The following is a 16,981-nucleotide window of genomic DNA, read 5'->3' as shown; positions in this document are numbered from 1 at the left end:
TGGAACTGATGGTGTTTGAAAGCTGGTGGTGGCAGAAAATCTTCTCCTTTTAGTGTTGGGTGACATCATTCTCCTTACCTCTGGTCGTTGCTTTGGAAAAACTCATGGCCTTCCTGACAAGCACAGGCTTGTCTGAAGTCGACTTTAGGTCAATTCCTATGGGCGATCATAATTTAGATCTTGTGTTTGCTTTAGAGAAGATCTTACATTATCTGGAAATGGATTATTCTGTTGCTATGATTGGATCATGCCTTGATCCAGTTACAATTAAGAGTAAAACATGATAATCATGGGGCAGCAGGCCTGATTTGGATGGCCCATTCCCAATGCTTATTGGATCCTGTTAGAGAGTTTCCCAGCTCACTGGCAAACAGTTCAGTTTAGTGCCTCATAGACCACTGACATTGGGAACCGAATTGGATTCTGGAGTCTATTGCCCACAAGCAGCCTCTTTCTAGTGCAATTTCCTGGCTGGCAACTTGGCTGCTGAGACTCTCTGGAAAATGTAACATCAGAAGTACTTGAAACGCTGGAGAAAGGTAAAACGTACATTCAACCAATCTCAAGTATGTAACTATGTTGAGACCTACACTGTGACATTAGACAGGTGAAACATACTTATTTTTCTTTCTTTACTGAAGTGGCAGACTATTGTCAGGTGACACTGTTTAACTTTATTAACTCTCTTTAAGAAGGAGCCATCAGACAGATTGCTCATCTGGCCACTATAATTATTTGCATAGCACATTGCCAGCAAAGTCGTTTTGGCTCTTAATGGACAAATCTGTATTGTGACTGACCCTGCTGTCTGTAATTCTTTTTGCACTATGAGTTCTGAGAAAGTAGAATGAGTGAAGTTCTGCTGAATTAGACTATCCTCTAGCACATGCAGGTTGGACCTTTGCTCAATCTTGTGGTCTTTAATAAATATTTGCTGGTTTGGGGTGGAAGATTGTTGAAATGATGGTGACACGTAACCCTAGAAGAAGTGGATTTTCTGGAGACTGAGGTCAGGCCTGGGTATGGGACTGAGGTGATACTGATCACTCTCCTGGATAAGTTCTATTGAGACCTGGATGAAGTAATCCATTTCTCCTTGTCTGTCAGTCCTCTGAGGTAAGATATGACAGACACAGGAATAAATACTAGAACTCTGATTAAATGTTATAAGCTATAATGATAGAATATTGAAAGCCTGACAGCTTTTCCCACCCGCTCTTCCACCCATATAGAGTCAATATGGGACAATCTTGAATTTCTTTTTTACTTCCCTGTTTTCTGGACTCAGAGAATCAGAGTTTTCTGATTCAGAGAATCTTTTCTCTGAATGTTAGGATTGCTGTTTTGGCTCAGGCAGTTTTGTTCTCTGTGTAGAGTATATTGTCGGCTACTCAGAGTTCCTTTGGGATTAGGGGACCTTAACAAATCTAATACACAATTGGGTTTCAGGACCCTAATGTTATCCTACAATGGGGGTTCCTAAACCTTTGGCCATCATATCTCCCTTCAATGTATTTTTAATGTACGCACTTCTCTAAAATTTCAAACAACAATGAACTCAATGAACTCATGAACAATAAAAACAAATAAAAAGCACAATGAAGCTTTTTAAAAATAAAGACATAAAAAAGTAAATGTTCTTCGCATCTCCCTTGGACTCCCTGCATCTCTCCAAACACTGCCCTAGAAACCCAATAAATCATACATTTGCTCTGCACCATTTAAAGATATACAATTCTTCTGTGTGTGTGTGTGTATGTGTGTATGTAAGAAAAGACAAAAGTTGAAGAAAAACAGAAAAGAAAGAAAAATATATAAAGACGTGACTTTTTTATTTCTTCCCAGTAAAAACATATTTCAACCTCCATATTGAAATATTTTTCCATGGCTTTTTTCTAATTATTTATCCACTAGTCCTAAAGGAAAATTCTGGCTTCAATTGAATATTGATCTTTAAAAGCCTATATATCAAAGTGTGTATTGGTATCTCAATTTTTCTTTTTTACACATTATAAGTTGTAATCTTCTATCATGTTTCAGTCTTCAGGTTTAGATCCCGACTATGCATGACCAGAACCTCATTCACAAAATGCTATGCTGGAAAAATGTAATATCCCTTATTCGGGTGACCTGCAAAAAACTGTTCTAGCAGTTTCAGTCTGGGGGCTGCAGAGGCCAGGAGGAATCATTTTCTCTTTTTCTCAGGTGTGATCTTCCTTTACATTTCAAATATTTAAATCTTCTTGGAGAGAAAGGTTTCCTTTGTTAATCCCACAGGAAATAAATAAGCTTCGTAATTTTCTAATGTAAAGAAATTGGGAAAACCATTCCTGAGGTGTTTTTTTTTTATGCACTAAAGCCCTTTTTTTTATTAGCAAGATGGGGAAAAAAATGGACACATATTCTCTAATGTCTTAATTTTAGAATCAACAAACAGCTGACATGCAAGAATAGAACTGGTGTTCAATGATAGGGCGTGTGAGACTTTGAATCTCAAATAAGACAAAAGTAAAGCCAAGCAATCTGTGCCCAGAGAAATGTAATAGAGGTATGAACCAATCCTGTAAGGGATGCATCCAAGATGGGCAGGTGTACAATTGAAGTAGTTGAATAACCCTAGTTCCACTGGGTTCTGATTCTTTTGGAAAGGATATTTTGGGTACAAATGACTGAAGAGTATGGAATTACAGCAGCAGCACTGTCATTGCACCTAAGAATCAGATAACCTGCAAAGGAAGGAATACTGCTAATGATTCAGTCAGAGGCCATGATGCTATAGGAGTAAGGTAAAGGTTCCCCTCACACATATGTGCTAGTCGTTCCTGACTCTATGGAGTGGTGCTCATCTCCATTTCAAAGCTGAAGAGCCAGCGCTGTCTGAAGACGTCTCCGTGGTCATGTGGCTGGCATGACTAAACGGCGAAGGCACATAGAACACTGTTACCTTCCCACCAAAGGTGATTCCTATTTTTCTACTTGCATTTTTACATGCTTTCAAACTGCTAGGTTGGCAGAAGCTGGGACAAGTAACAGTTCACTCTATTACGTGGCGCCAGGGATTCGAACTGCTGAACTGCCAACTTTTCTGATTGACAAGTTCAGTGTCTTAGCCACTGAGCCACCATGGATAGGAGAAGAAGAACTATAAGACAGTATGGCACCAGAATGCACTGTTTGAAGTCAGTTATCTGGATATGAAGAAAACCGATACCTTGGAACTGGAAAAATCCAGTAACAAATATATATATATATTTTGTTTAAACTATCAGGGCTATGGAAAGACCACATAGCAAAACATTAAACTGGTAAATAGAGCAAGCTACTATAAAGTGAAAGATGCAGCAATAGGATTATGGGTATGTGAAAGTATGCATCTTGCAATCTATATATGCAAATCAGATTCTATTCTATTTACCCAAAGAACAACAATCAGTAATTATTTTGAAACAAGAATGTCTTAAAAATAGTTAAAGGGGTGAAAATCTAACATTCTATAGATCTGAGCTTGCCATTCTTTCTAGGAACACTTAGATCTCAATTTGGAGAAAAAGAGAAATAATCTGTAATAACTCTAATGATGGCTTGAAAGCAACAGGGAAGTTTGGTGTGGAGCTTATCTTGCAAAAAACAGAACCCAAAGTTAATTAATGGAACCATATGAACCTTGAAAATGAACCAAGTATTTGATGAATGGTTGATTGGGGAAAGATCAAGTTCAAAGTTAACATTTGGAGTTTGAGGCTGATGAGGTCAAGCAAGTATTCACTCCAGAAATAAAAGGTTTCAGAAGTATAGTGGGATGCTTGCTCTCCATCCTGGGTCACCCATTGAGTGATAAAGTTGAAGATGATATTGAATAAACTGAAAAGGCATCCAAATCATTACTGTCAAATTAAGAGATGAACATGACTTCTGACAGGGGAGACCAAATGTTCTCAGCAGATTCACCTTATTAACTGAGAGGAAGACAACGATCTTTGGTCAAAAGCCTATGCTAAGCCATAACATGGATATGAGATCTGTCTCAAAAGAACATCTTGAAGGAGAGAAAAATCTGGGGGATGAGAGAGCAATTGCTATTTGTTATATGATTGGGCAAAGACATTTTAAGAATTCAAGAAGAAGAGGAAACAGAAGGCCAATATACATTACATTCAGTGAATCTTTGGATGTTTCAGAGAAATTCCATTTCTTTGGAGAAATGATCACGTAAGATCTTGGTGACTGTGAGATGGCCAAAGACAAAGATATTGACTTTGATAATTCTGAAAATAGAGGGGTAATCAGAAGTTTATATCCTGATTTTCCCCTTTTGAGGCAGATTCCTATCTCTGAACAAAGAAGGAGTGGATAACACAAAGTACATCAATAACCCATCCATCAATAATCAGAGAAAGCAGAGTTTGAGAAGCCCATGGTAGAGTGGAACTAAGGACTTTGGAGATGGTGTTCAGAAGGCAACAGATCATTTGTTCCTCTTTTTCTTGTTTCTCTGCTTGGAATTGGTTGTAGTATTTCTCTTAGAACGTTCGCCACCCTCAATGGCTAAAGCTAATAGTGGCACAAAAATCCCATGAGCAATGGATATTTGACTGACACGAGGCAGCCAACAGACTTTTTTGGCGACATGGTAAGAGAGTTGGAGAAAATGAGCCTAGTGTCTCTAAGTTTGCTCCCAGAATGTAGCTCACAAATTAGAATGATTGGGATTATTGTTTAGAAATGACTGGCAGTATTTACAAATGTCTACAATAGACTACATACATACATTTTCCAACAGATGTAAAAATTTGCTTCCATAATCCAATAAGAAAAATAATGCTGGTGCTTGTGAAACAGAGGCCTTGGAGCCATATTGCCAAAGGTCAGATCTCTGTAATGGGGAGGACAAAGCATCCTAACAAACTAATCTAAAGAGTTTCCAAGAAACAGAGATATTAAAGAAAGAAAATTAAGAGAAAACTAGAGGATAACAATATAGGAGAATGAAGTTCATCTCAGGATTAACACGGTGGTGGTTGAAAACAAACTGGAGGGGCTTGAAGCAGAGCTGCATGTAGTTGCAAAGTATATGAGAAGAACGAGGTTTCCACCAAAAATCTGTGAACATTCTAGCAGCTTCCAAAAAGGGTTCTGGCAGCAACTCATGTGAATCAATAAGAGACCACAATGAAGAAATTGTTTTAGGATTCTTGTCAGTTAAAAAGCACGATTACAATGCTTAAAAGGAATATTTTCCAGTTAGAATGCAGACAATCTGGTTTTTCAGCTTTCAGGCACAAAGGTACGATGGTGCTTTTCCTAAGGTCAGCAAAGCGGGGGACGGGGAGGACGACACACTATTTCACACAGAAATGTTGTGAGAATTTAATTTTCTTTTCTGTTCTTTTTAGACCCATTGCTAAATTTTTAACCCATTAGCAAGATTCTCACAAAGGTTTCTATAAACACTTTACTGAAAGGGAAAATGTGGTATAATGCTACATAAATCTTTACAACTGTGAATGCTTCCATTTTTAGGACTATTATCTCTGAATTTGCATGGGTGGAAAACTTTTCATTTTGTTTGTTTGTTGCTAACTGCCTTTCGATGAACTGCTTACAATAAATGGAGAAATCTCCAAATATTCTGAACTTGTAGTACTTTCAGTAGCTTTCTTCTCTTTCCAAGGATTATAAAAACATTATAGCAATGCTAGGCATTTTGCTCATAAAGTCATTGTAATAATTTCCTAATCTCCTCCCACTCTAAAAAACAAAACTTTTTCAGAATTTCTTGAAACTCTTTCCCAAGGCAAAATTAAAACTACCAATGAATAAAAAAAGCAAAAGAGGTAAGAAAAATTGTACCATCCTTAAAGATATACTTTAAAAATTCATTTTCCACTTTTACTAAACAGTATCATCACATTCAACTACACTCCCCCCCCCCCAATGGTTAACACTGTCAAAAAGATTTTGACATAGACAGGCTACCTACAATGTTGATATTCCACAAATTCTCTATCATTAGAACTTGATTGGCCATCTCTTCCTGTTCTGGAAAAGTAATAACCATCCAAAGAAAGACAATCAGCAGATATCATCAACCCTTGCCCATCTTCAGTGGTTCCAAATTAATCTGGATTTATGTCCATACTTTACTATTTCATATATGTGTTGCAGCTGATATGTTAAGACACTATCTAAGAAAAAAAAATAGCAAACTAACTTACGGCACTTGTTTCCTCTGCCAATTTGTATAATTTTTAAAAAATAGATAGACTTTCCCTAGTTTACATTATACACTATCAAAAACTATAATTTCTTCCTCTCCAACTTGTCAGAATCAGAAACTAATTAAAGAATGTGCCAGAGTATTATTAATAATAATTATTATTATTAACAATAAGCAGACCAGGGGTTGTGCTGAGTTTATTTAGTCACTAGGGTCCCCTGACTGCAGCTACACAGTTAAGAATTTAACTCCAACTGTTTTTCAACAGGATAATTGAAAGGACATCTATTTCCTTACACAAATTTTTGGACTTTAGCGTGCTTTATCAGTGGAATGTTGTCCAGCAGTACATTTTAAAATGTCATGTTCCCCGATGACAGGGTCAGGTCAGCAACTTTTCCTTTAGGCTGCTGTAAGAGATTTCCTTGACATTTTGTTCATAAAGTCACTTGGGTGAGCTTGGAGTTGAATGCTATTATCCAATGGATTAATATCTTACTAGACTCTCCCCAAAGGAGCTTATGTGCAACTGGAGAATGTTATTGGACTCATGGTTCCACTTGGATGGTCCATCCAGAGGAGGACATAGATAGAAGCAGTGGTGGGATTCAAATAATTTAACATCCGGTTCTCTGCCCTAATGATTTCTTCCAACAACCAGTTCACCAAACTGCTCAGAAAGTTAACAACCGGTTCTCTTGAAGTGGTGTGAACTGGCTGAATCCCACCACTGGATAGAAATGAATTTGCCTAGTTAGAGCTAATATGCCAATTGTGCCCTTTCTTTGAGGTTGGTTTTTTTTTAAAAAAAAATGTTTATAATATACAATACAAAAAAAGAAAAAGAGTAGGAAAAATAGGGGAGGGAAAGGGAAGAGTACAGAAAAGGGAAAAAGAAAGAACATGCATTGACTTCTGACTCTCTTTGGTGCAGTAAAATAAAATAATAACATCCAACCTCAAGTTTTTACTTTTACATAGTAATATAAACTAGCCATTTCTATATCAACAACCAATTGTGCCCTTTCTTGAGTGGCAGGCAATAATTACCCTATTCTCTTTCCTTCTATATTGCATTACTTCTCTGAGTGCCCTTGAAGACTATTCAGAAACTGTGTCTGTTGCAGAATATAGTAACCCGCATGCTGACTGGTGAGAGCTGGTTCCGTAGTATACCCCCTACACTGGAACCATTGCATTGGCTTCCAGTATGTTTCTGAGTACAATTCAAGGTGGTGGTGCTTAAGCATTTCCAAACATGGGCTACAGTGTCTTTTCCATAATGCTCCGACCAACCTGTTTTTCTGTACAGCAGGTTTTTTCCTATAGAAGCTGTAGGTTTCTTCAGCTGGGGAGGGGGTGGTAGCTTGGAAGCAGTACTCCACTACTGCTTTAAACCTCCAGAAAAAGCAAACTCCAAGTTTTAGATAGCCATCTCACATCTCCAGGAAAGCAGTTAAAACTTGGCTTTTCAGCTAAGCTTTAAATTTTTGTCTATTGTCTTCTAATTCTGGATTTATTTGGGTTTATATCATAGTTAGTTGTGGGTTTTTTAAAAAATATTTTTATTAAGTTGTTCTCTAAACTACGTAAAGTTGTGCAGTATATAAATACTGAAACATACACACACACACACACTCTCTCTCACACACACACATTTCTGAAATTAGAAATCAATAGCAAATTCCTATTAAAATCTGCCTTGAGTTCAGCTCTAAGTAAATAAGACAGCAATGTACAGCCTCATGTATCTAGATCTACATTCAGCTAAGGCAACAGAATCCATATGGCTATAAGATCCCCTGCATTTCATTAAGTCCATTCTGTCTGCCAGTCTAAGTGGATATAAGGTCATGCCAGCAAATGGGATATGCTGAATTACACAGAATAGTTATGCTATTCCTCAGTGCTGCCCGTGCCATACCTATGATGATGCCTAGTTTAAGTCTCTATGGAGATTATCAGTTATCCAGGTCACAGTTGTCCCAAAGATGCTTTTTCAAGAGGCAACTGGGCTTTTTGATTTTTCTTTGAAGGCTTATCGCTTCTCATCCAAGAAGCTTCTTCAGCTATAGAGCTGAAGAAGCTTCTTGGATGAGGAGCGAGATGTCTTCAAAGAAAAACCAGAAAGCCCAGTTGCCTCTTGAAAAAGCACCTGTGGGTCCTAGTTTAAGTCATTCCACTGAGCTATCTTCACTAGCAAAATAACTCTATCAATCAAAACTGGTCAGGCTGACAAAGTCATGGAGGCATAGTGCTACTTCTGTTGAATCCTATAACCATTTAAGCTGGTGAATCTTAAATAAAAAAACTGTATCCAAAGGTAGCAACAGCATGTGGTTAAGTGACAAGGTTTTTAATTACGAAAAATAAAACAAGCATTCCATAAACAACTTCCTGCAAACCTGACCATTCCTAATCTAAGAGAGCAAAAGCAAGACAATACATTAATCAAAAAAATTATCTGTTTGTCTTAAAATAATATTTCTAATCATCCAGACATAAAATTCTAAACACAGTGAATGACCTAAGTCACATTATAAACTCCATACAGGGGCAACATACAGGATACTTCTTAAAACAGTATTTATTTCCAGCTCAAATGCCTTTGTTAGCATGCAATATATGCTGCATTTGCATGGCAAAGTGTCTATTCAGAAAAATAAATAGAAACTGCATTGTGATTTTTAAATGCTTCTCCCCCCCCCTTGTTAAACTGCAATCGCAATACCCGATAAGAAGAAAATATTTGCAGCAATGCCAAGTACCTGAACCATCGGAAGTGGCTGGCTCCAGCGAAAAGGATCAGCATGAAGAAAGTGTGCGGTTGGGAGAGCTGTTCGAAGACCCAGTAAATGCTGCTCCTGTGATTTCCACCGCACACCAAGCGGTGGTTAAAATTTAAAAAGCGAGACCATCGTGAAGTCTGGGCTGTGATAAGAATCTCTTGTCTCCAAGAGCAAGCAGCCTCAGGAGAAAGTCACACAAACAATAAGGCTTGACAGAGTCTCCGGAGGCTAAGCTAGTACTGTACACTCTGAGGGGAGAAAACTGATGTTCTTTCCCAAATGGAAGAACTGAATACAGCCTTCCTCTTGACTGGAATTCAGAAAGATTACACATTAACAATTAATACACTTTAAATACCACCAAGAGGAGGCTGGTTTACATCATTTGAATAGTAAAACAGTACGTCCCTGCCAGAAGAGCAGTGCCTGAAAACTGATCTTAGAGAGTATTGTTAAGTAAATTAAACATGCCAGGATGAATAATTGGTGAAATGTGTTGCTGTTAATTGTTTGCTGATTCAGAGAAGCTCCCGAGCTTGTCACAGTTGCAGACTGTTTAGTTAAAAATAAACTACCAAGTGTTTAATCCATTCTATTATGGATACATTAGAAAGGAGCTAAAGCATATAATTAACCCAATATATAGTCTAGGCAAATTTTAATAACTATATTACTCCATATATGTGTTATTTTCTCTACCATACGAATATAAATAATAATCCATATTAATGAGAGCTGCTGTTCACTCTATTTTCTTATAATTCATAGCCAATGTAAAGGTTTAGCAATAATAGAGTCTGCTTAGTAACAAATGCCCTATAAAATTTGGCATTTGGATCTATAATATGCAAAAAATACCTATGGATCATTCATAAGTGAAATGGAAATATGAAAATATTCTTCTGAATATCTGAACAGATAACTTTAGAGTTGCCTGAATGGGCAGCAAATGGATTTGATAAATAAAATAAAATCTTAAAACATATATAAAGGATTTTAATTTTTATTCAAATAATCTATCGTTTCTTAAAAATATATATTTCAACAAAATTTAAGCAAAAATGTTAAGCTAAAGCTTAATGGTAAGCTTACATTATTTTATTTTTGAAATATCATAATTGCATTCACTGCTCCCACTCAATCTAGAGATAATAAATAATAATATTCTTATTTCTATGCTTGAACTATATAAGCAGAGCAATATAATTACCCCTCAAATTACATATTTAAGACTGATACACCAAACAATAGGGGTGTCAGCCCTGCATTATATTCCTTTTAGAATTTTGGCCTGCCACACTTTCTATTATTTCATTGTGCTGTTTCTTTAGTATAGTTGATGGGAGGGGGGAGTAGAGAGGAGTGAGATTGTGGAATGTATTGTTTTTTATTCTTACTAGAAGCAAGGTCATCCTTGTCTCCGCACCAGTACACCTGACCGGAAGAAGCTGGGCATGGACGCCAGTGTGGGAGAAGAAGATTGGACCAAGTGATGGATTCTGGGTGTGGGGACAAGATCATGAACTTTTAACTGGGTGGGATTCTGATGTAACTTCCAGAGTTGGAATCCCACAACACGATGCCAACATGCCTGTCTTATTAAATTGGAACTTTAAGCATAGTTTTGCCTTCGACTCTGATTAATTCTGCACGGTATTTGGAACGCTGACAAGGGGCATGAGCCCAGGAATTAATGGAAAATTCCAGTTGTCCATTCAGTACTTGGCCTTCCCAGGTGCTTCCAGAAGGCTTTAAGTATAATCTCTAAATAAAAGGTCTTATTCAGTATTTTTGATCATCAGTCTCTTTCTTTGAAGAGCTTTATCCCAAGGTAAATAAATGAGTTTTAAGTCACTGAGGCTTAAGTTAATCACTGCTGGTCTATTGATTTTACAAAATATTACACATATATGTCAATGTACATAGTGTGAGCAAACGTTATACAGATAGTCTTTGACCACAATTAAGCTCAAAATGTATGTTGCTAAATGTGTTGAGTTTTGCCCCATTTTATGACTTTTTTTGCCACCTTTGTTAAGTGAATCACTGAAGCTGTTACATTTTAATATGCTTAAGTGACTCCAGCTTCCCCATTGATTTTGCTTGTCAGAAAGTCACAAAAGGTGATCACATTTACATCCAAATGTAAATCCTGTGACCATGAGGATGCTGCAATGGTTATGTGAAAAATGGTTGTAAGTCACATTTTTCAGGGCCGATGTAACTTCAAGCGGTCACTAAATGAACTATTGTAAGTCGAGGACTACCTGTATGTTTAAACATTTTGAACATCCAAATTAGTTTCAAATAAATGTATTTGTATGATTCTTAATGATGATTATTTACATTTTTTTAATTATTTAACTGCTACTTAGGAAATAAGCAAAACGTATCAAACTTCATATTATTTTCCCTTCAGATTTGAATTATCTTGCCTCAAAATATAGATAATCCTCAACTTACAACTGTTCGTTTAGTGACAGTTCAAACTTACCAAGGCACTGAAACAATGACATGACCTCTTTTCACCTTATGATCGTTGCAGCATGGCTGTGGTCAGGTAATCAAAATTCAAAGGCTTGGCAACTGGCTATTATTCAAGGTCACCTTTTGTGACTGACATGCAAGTCATTGGGGAAGCCAGATTCACTTAACAACCCTGTTGCTAATTTAACTACTATGTGAGTCACTTAACAACTGTGAAAAGAAAGGCCACAAAATGGGTCAAACTCACTTAACAACTATCCTGCTTAGCAAGGAAACTTTGAACTCAGTTGTGATCGTAAGTCAAGGACTGTTTAATTTTTTTTTTTTTTGCTGAGAAAGAGAATTATATTATATTGAAATACACTCAGAAAAGTTTACGAAGTCTATTAATGAGATATTTTATTTTAAACAATAGCTTTAGGTTTAAAGTAACACCAAGTAAACTATTCGATCGACCGCTACATCATATATATTAGAAGACAAACAGACCAAATCATTGCCCATTTTTATTTTCAGAGATTTTTCCATCCGGTTTTCTTTCAATTTCTAACAAAATTGGCACTAGTACCATACTTTTTCTAATTTACATGAAATTATTTTGTTAAATACAGCACATCAAAGGAAAGACTTGTGCCGTAATACATTTGCTAAACTTTGTAGTGTTTAACTGAAATGGCAGCTAATCAAGACATTTCCCTTGCTTCAAGGATTAATAAATAAATAAACAATTAACAAGCTATTACACAACAGAAAGGGGGAAATTGACTGGTTATTTTTCAAACATTCTCTTTAGCAGCCAGCAGATGTCAACATAAATCCACTATATGCCTCAACTCTAACCTAGATCTTGCCAGGCTGGTTAAAAACATGATGTTACGAGATGTTTCTCTCTATCAAGGGCAGGCATTCATTTGAATATGCAGTCAAATCTATGTATAATAAATTATTTCATCTTGCAAAATAAGAGCATGGCAAACAGTAGATTTCCCTGTTATTTTCTGCATCTTGCTACCAGTAAAAGGTATCAACATTTGCTTACATTATTAACCTTAGTCTTATTTTTAACTACTGGTATCTGACTTCTATGAATGTTTAGGCATACTTATCTTAATATCCGCAAAAGTTTTCTTTCCATCCGGTCAAATAACCCACAACACATATAGAAGGTGAGGGGAGGGGGGGGGAGTGTAAATCCTACTTTCATTCAACTATGATGATTCAGTTTCTTGGTAACAACATGGAAGTGATTAGTCATTGCTTTCTATTGGATGTTTGTGCAATTTCTAATCTATAGCCCCTTGCATTTCCTGGCAGTTTTTCATGAAAAATATATCCAGGGCCAGCCTTGTCTAATTTTTTTTAAAATCAACTGAGATTTTGCTAGCTACTACATACAATATAGTATTCTCAGAAAGTTTTCATAGCACAAATTCTAGAATCACTAATTGCCAAATCCTAGAGACATGCTGTTATCGAATTAGTTAAAAGTCTTTAAAATAATTCTATATCTCCCAACCTTATTAAATACATTAGATTAGCCTTCTTCAACCATGTTGAGATTATAACACCACAGATATTCTTAGTTCATCTAGCATGGTGTTAAACTTGCAGCGTCATGTTGCCATCACATCGGTGGTCAGATTCAAAACTTTTTACTACTGGTTCTGTGGGTGTGGCTTGATGGGCATGGCTGGTGGGTGTGGCAGGGGAAGGATACTATAAAACTCCCATTCCCACCCCGCTCCAGGGAAGGTTACTAAAAAATCCCCATTCCCTCCTGATCAGCTGGGACTCGGGAGACAGAGAATAGATGGAGGTGGGGCCAGTCAGAGGTGGCATTTACTGGTTCTCTGAACTACTACTCAACATTTCCACTACCGGTTCTCCAGAACTGGTCAGAACCTGCTGAATACCAGCTTGCATCACATGACATTTGTGGGGTGGATGTGGCCTGTGTGGGACCTTGGTGGGGTGGATGTGGCCTGTGCGCAACACATCTGTGTTTTCTAAGGATTTCTATGAGTGGCTACAACAGAGAGTTAACAGGGCAACAGTTCTGTCTTTTACCAAGGCAATAGCTTAAAAAGATTTGGGTATTCAGAGAATGTGGACATTTGCAAATATATTCAGTACATTCCTTGAATCTCCAGACTATTCTCTTTGGTTGCAATACGGAATGCTTATTTGCTTCACGACCTCCTAAAATAATCAGATGCTTTGAGATGTAATAGAGATGGCAGTTTACCCTAATAAATTTTTTTTTAAAAAATCATAACCTGATCACAGGTCCTTGCCTAAAAACTTTTAATTCTATCTTAGAGACATAAATTTTCCTGGTTTGCTTTACCAGTTCATTTTTGGGGATAATCCCTAACTGTAAGACATTGGAAATTTCAACTGGAATTCTAGGAGCAGTTGTATTTTACTTGCTTTGACTTTAAAGGGACTTCAAGGATTCTAGTTTGATGCTCCCTCCTCACCTCATTTCTTGAGAAAATCAGCTTAACTCTTCATCACGGAACCTGGTGGTCTGCTTTCATAGGCGTCTGGAGAAATGTTCTTTGCTTCTCCAGGCTCTGTACTTCTCTGAGATCAATTGTCCTTGGAGTCTCTGCTGGTCCCTCATTCTGAAACTATCCTATCCTCTCTCAGGGAACATTTTGCCTCACTCCGATGGCTCACGTGTTTCCTCGCTCGCTCTCTCATATTCGAGATGAACCTTTTTAAATGGAAGCTTCCTTGAGGCTGGATTCTAAGATGACTTTTAACATTTACTTTCCTCAGGAAAAAAGGGAGGAACATTGGGTTCTTTCCCTGTTCTTCATATTAATCAGATACGTTTGGGGCAGGAATCTATTTGTGCTTCTGCTCCTGCCTAAGAGGTGTTTGCCTGTGCAAGGAGGACTTGCAGACTCATCTAATGACACAGGGGTGCCCACTTGTTACAGGATTATGTAACAATTTGAAAATAACTGATTCTATTGGTAAGTCACACTGGATACTGACACTTAATTCAGATAAGGATCTAATATTCATGGCAGGTTCTGTTGTTGTCCAGTCCTTCCATTATATTTAAGGACATTCTTCTGCTTGTATTACCTACACCCTGAATCAATTCAATATTGCCATATAAAGGGGGAAAAACATTTTAATTATGACGGTTTATAATGGGAGGTATAAGTAGATTATTTTTTGTAAGCATGATATACTTTTTTCAGGACCCTTTTAGTATAAATATCGATAACCATTACAAGTGCCTGGATATTGACAGGCAAAACCCCAAATACACAGCCCACATTTACTCTTTGGGTGACAGAGGGATTCTTTACAATATTTGCCCACGTGTTTGTAGAACCCATGTATCAGTTTTGTTCTATCCATACAGCATCAATTACTCAAACGTGGCATTAATGACCTAGCACTGTGCTCTTTGTTGTGATGTTATAATTTTAAGTGCCATTAATAACCTCTTATGTGTGAATAGTGAAAGTTAACTCTTATGTGTGAAATACCACATTTCATCATCCTGTGTAGATGCTTTGTGCAGTTTGCACTACGCATTACTATGAACTTAAGAACCTAGAGATGTACAGTATGTATTTCTTCTCTCCTTTGTATGTCTTTAATCCAAAATTCCATCAAATCAACAAATAAGTATAACCCATTTAGTTGGCTAAAAATAAAGCTTATTACCACTCAGAAGAAAACCAAAACCTATTAAGGAGTATCAAAAGTGGTTTAACGAAGAGAAATACTTCTAGTGCAAGGCGTTTGAACAAGTCATTATGTTTTCTAACTATAGCTTTTGCAGAGAAGAAATTTAAGTGAAAGGCAAAAATGTCTTTCGTCCTGCTGTGTGTATGTTTAGATTCTTGTCTGGAAGTGAGAGAAGCCAGTTCAGCTGGTGACAAAGGAAATGAAATGGTAATGCTGGTTAAGCAAATGTAAGCTCAATCTCCAACAGTTATTGGATGGGGTCAGAGTAGAGCTAAGCATGCTTTTGTGTGTGTGTGTGTGTGTGTGTGTGTGTGTATCAGCACAAATAACAACACACACACACACACACACATATATATTGCATATATACACTCTGTATTGTGATACTTCCCTGATGCTCAAAGTTGCAGAATGCATATTGAATTTCTAATGTTGGATGACAGTGTGTAAAATGCCTTTCCCTTCATACTAGATATTGCAGTCTGTATGCACATACCCACAGACAGTCTGTATTCTGTGCGTAGGTGTATGTGCACACATGTAGATACTGGTGGGACAGCATGACAATCACCCTTCAGAAAAATCAATCCCTGCTTTGATTTTGTTTTTTTTTAAAAGAGTGGCGTGAATCCAGCGATGTGTTAGATGTGGAAAATGATACAGGCAGTGCATGCAGTGTCCCTCATTTCAATATCAATATCAGAGTTTTAAGGAAGAAACCCAGTAATAGATGTATGAAATATTTGTCTGAGAGCCTTGAGAATCCCTCCTAGCTTGGATACACTTGTGCTAAAACAAATTCCACCTTCGCTGTTCTATTAAAATGGAAAACATTCAAGGCCAGCATGTTTTATTAACAAGAGGAACTTTTGTAACTGTTCTGTTCACTAATACCTCTCCTTAGACACATCTTTTATACATAATTTTTTCTTACCAATAGCCTTCTAGAGAAAATGCTAAGTACCATGCATCCATGTCTTCACAATCGCTTTCCTTTTAAATCCATATGGTTAAACAATGAAAAAAAAGGTACTGAACACTGTTTGTATGTAAATCTCAGCAGGTTATATTATTCTGAGTTTACGACTGGAAAAGATAAATGCTAGCCAGATATTACTTGATGTAGAATTTGCGTCATTGCTGAGAGTAGAATGCCCTTAATAGAAACTGCAGCAAAATTAATTCATGTTACTATCACTGTATGACAGATAATTAGATTGTTACTTGAAATGTTACTCTTATTTGGAATTGCAATTGAATTAATCCTTTTTAAATAAGGATAAGGACATATAAGACTACACAATTTTTATACTATTAATGTTGTTTGAATCTGAACTTATTTTTGCTTTTATTTTTTATACCTTTTTTTTTCTGTTGCGAGCTATTTTCTTACAGTTGCTGCTAGTATTCCCCCTCCTACGGACTAGTAAATGCAGCTTAAAAAAATAAATGATATTATTTGAAATATTGCCCAAATATCTATTTTGTACTAGCTTTCGTGCAAAACATTGTACAGATCTTTCTCTATATTGTATCTTTTTATGGCCAGCAGGAATTTTTATCCCATATCTTTTCAGTTTACTATATTTCTTTTATTATAACTCAAGCCTAGTAATTTTCTACTAGTAAGTGCACAGGAATTTATAATATAGCATTAATACTTTACCTTTGCTACTTGCTATTGTTTAGAGTCAAATCTAGGCATAATTTCAAAGAGGCAAAATGTTCGTCAATTTCAGGAGAATGAAAGTACTTGATTATTGGCAAGCAG

The 16,981-nt window shown here is 36.8% G+C and overlaps 1 protein-coding gene across 1 annotated transcript in view; it reads right to left on the bottom strand.

Annotated features, from left to right (window-relative positions):
- The window catches only part of ZNF385B (zinc finger protein 385B), a 239,539-nt gene that overhangs the window by 56,797 nt on the left and 165,761 nt on the right, over nucleotides 1–16,981 (bottom strand). The window lies entirely within an intron of this gene.

This window comes from Thamnophis elegans, chromosome 1 (assembly GCF_009769535.1).
Source record: "Thamnophis elegans isolate rThaEle1 chromosome 1, rThaEle1.pri, whole genome shotgun sequence".
NCBI lineage: Eukaryota > Metazoa > Chordata > Lepidosauria > Squamata > Colubridae > Thamnophis > Thamnophis elegans.
The sequence above is the reverse complement of the archived record's forward strand: the minus strand, read 5'-3'. Positions and strand labels throughout refer to the sequence as shown.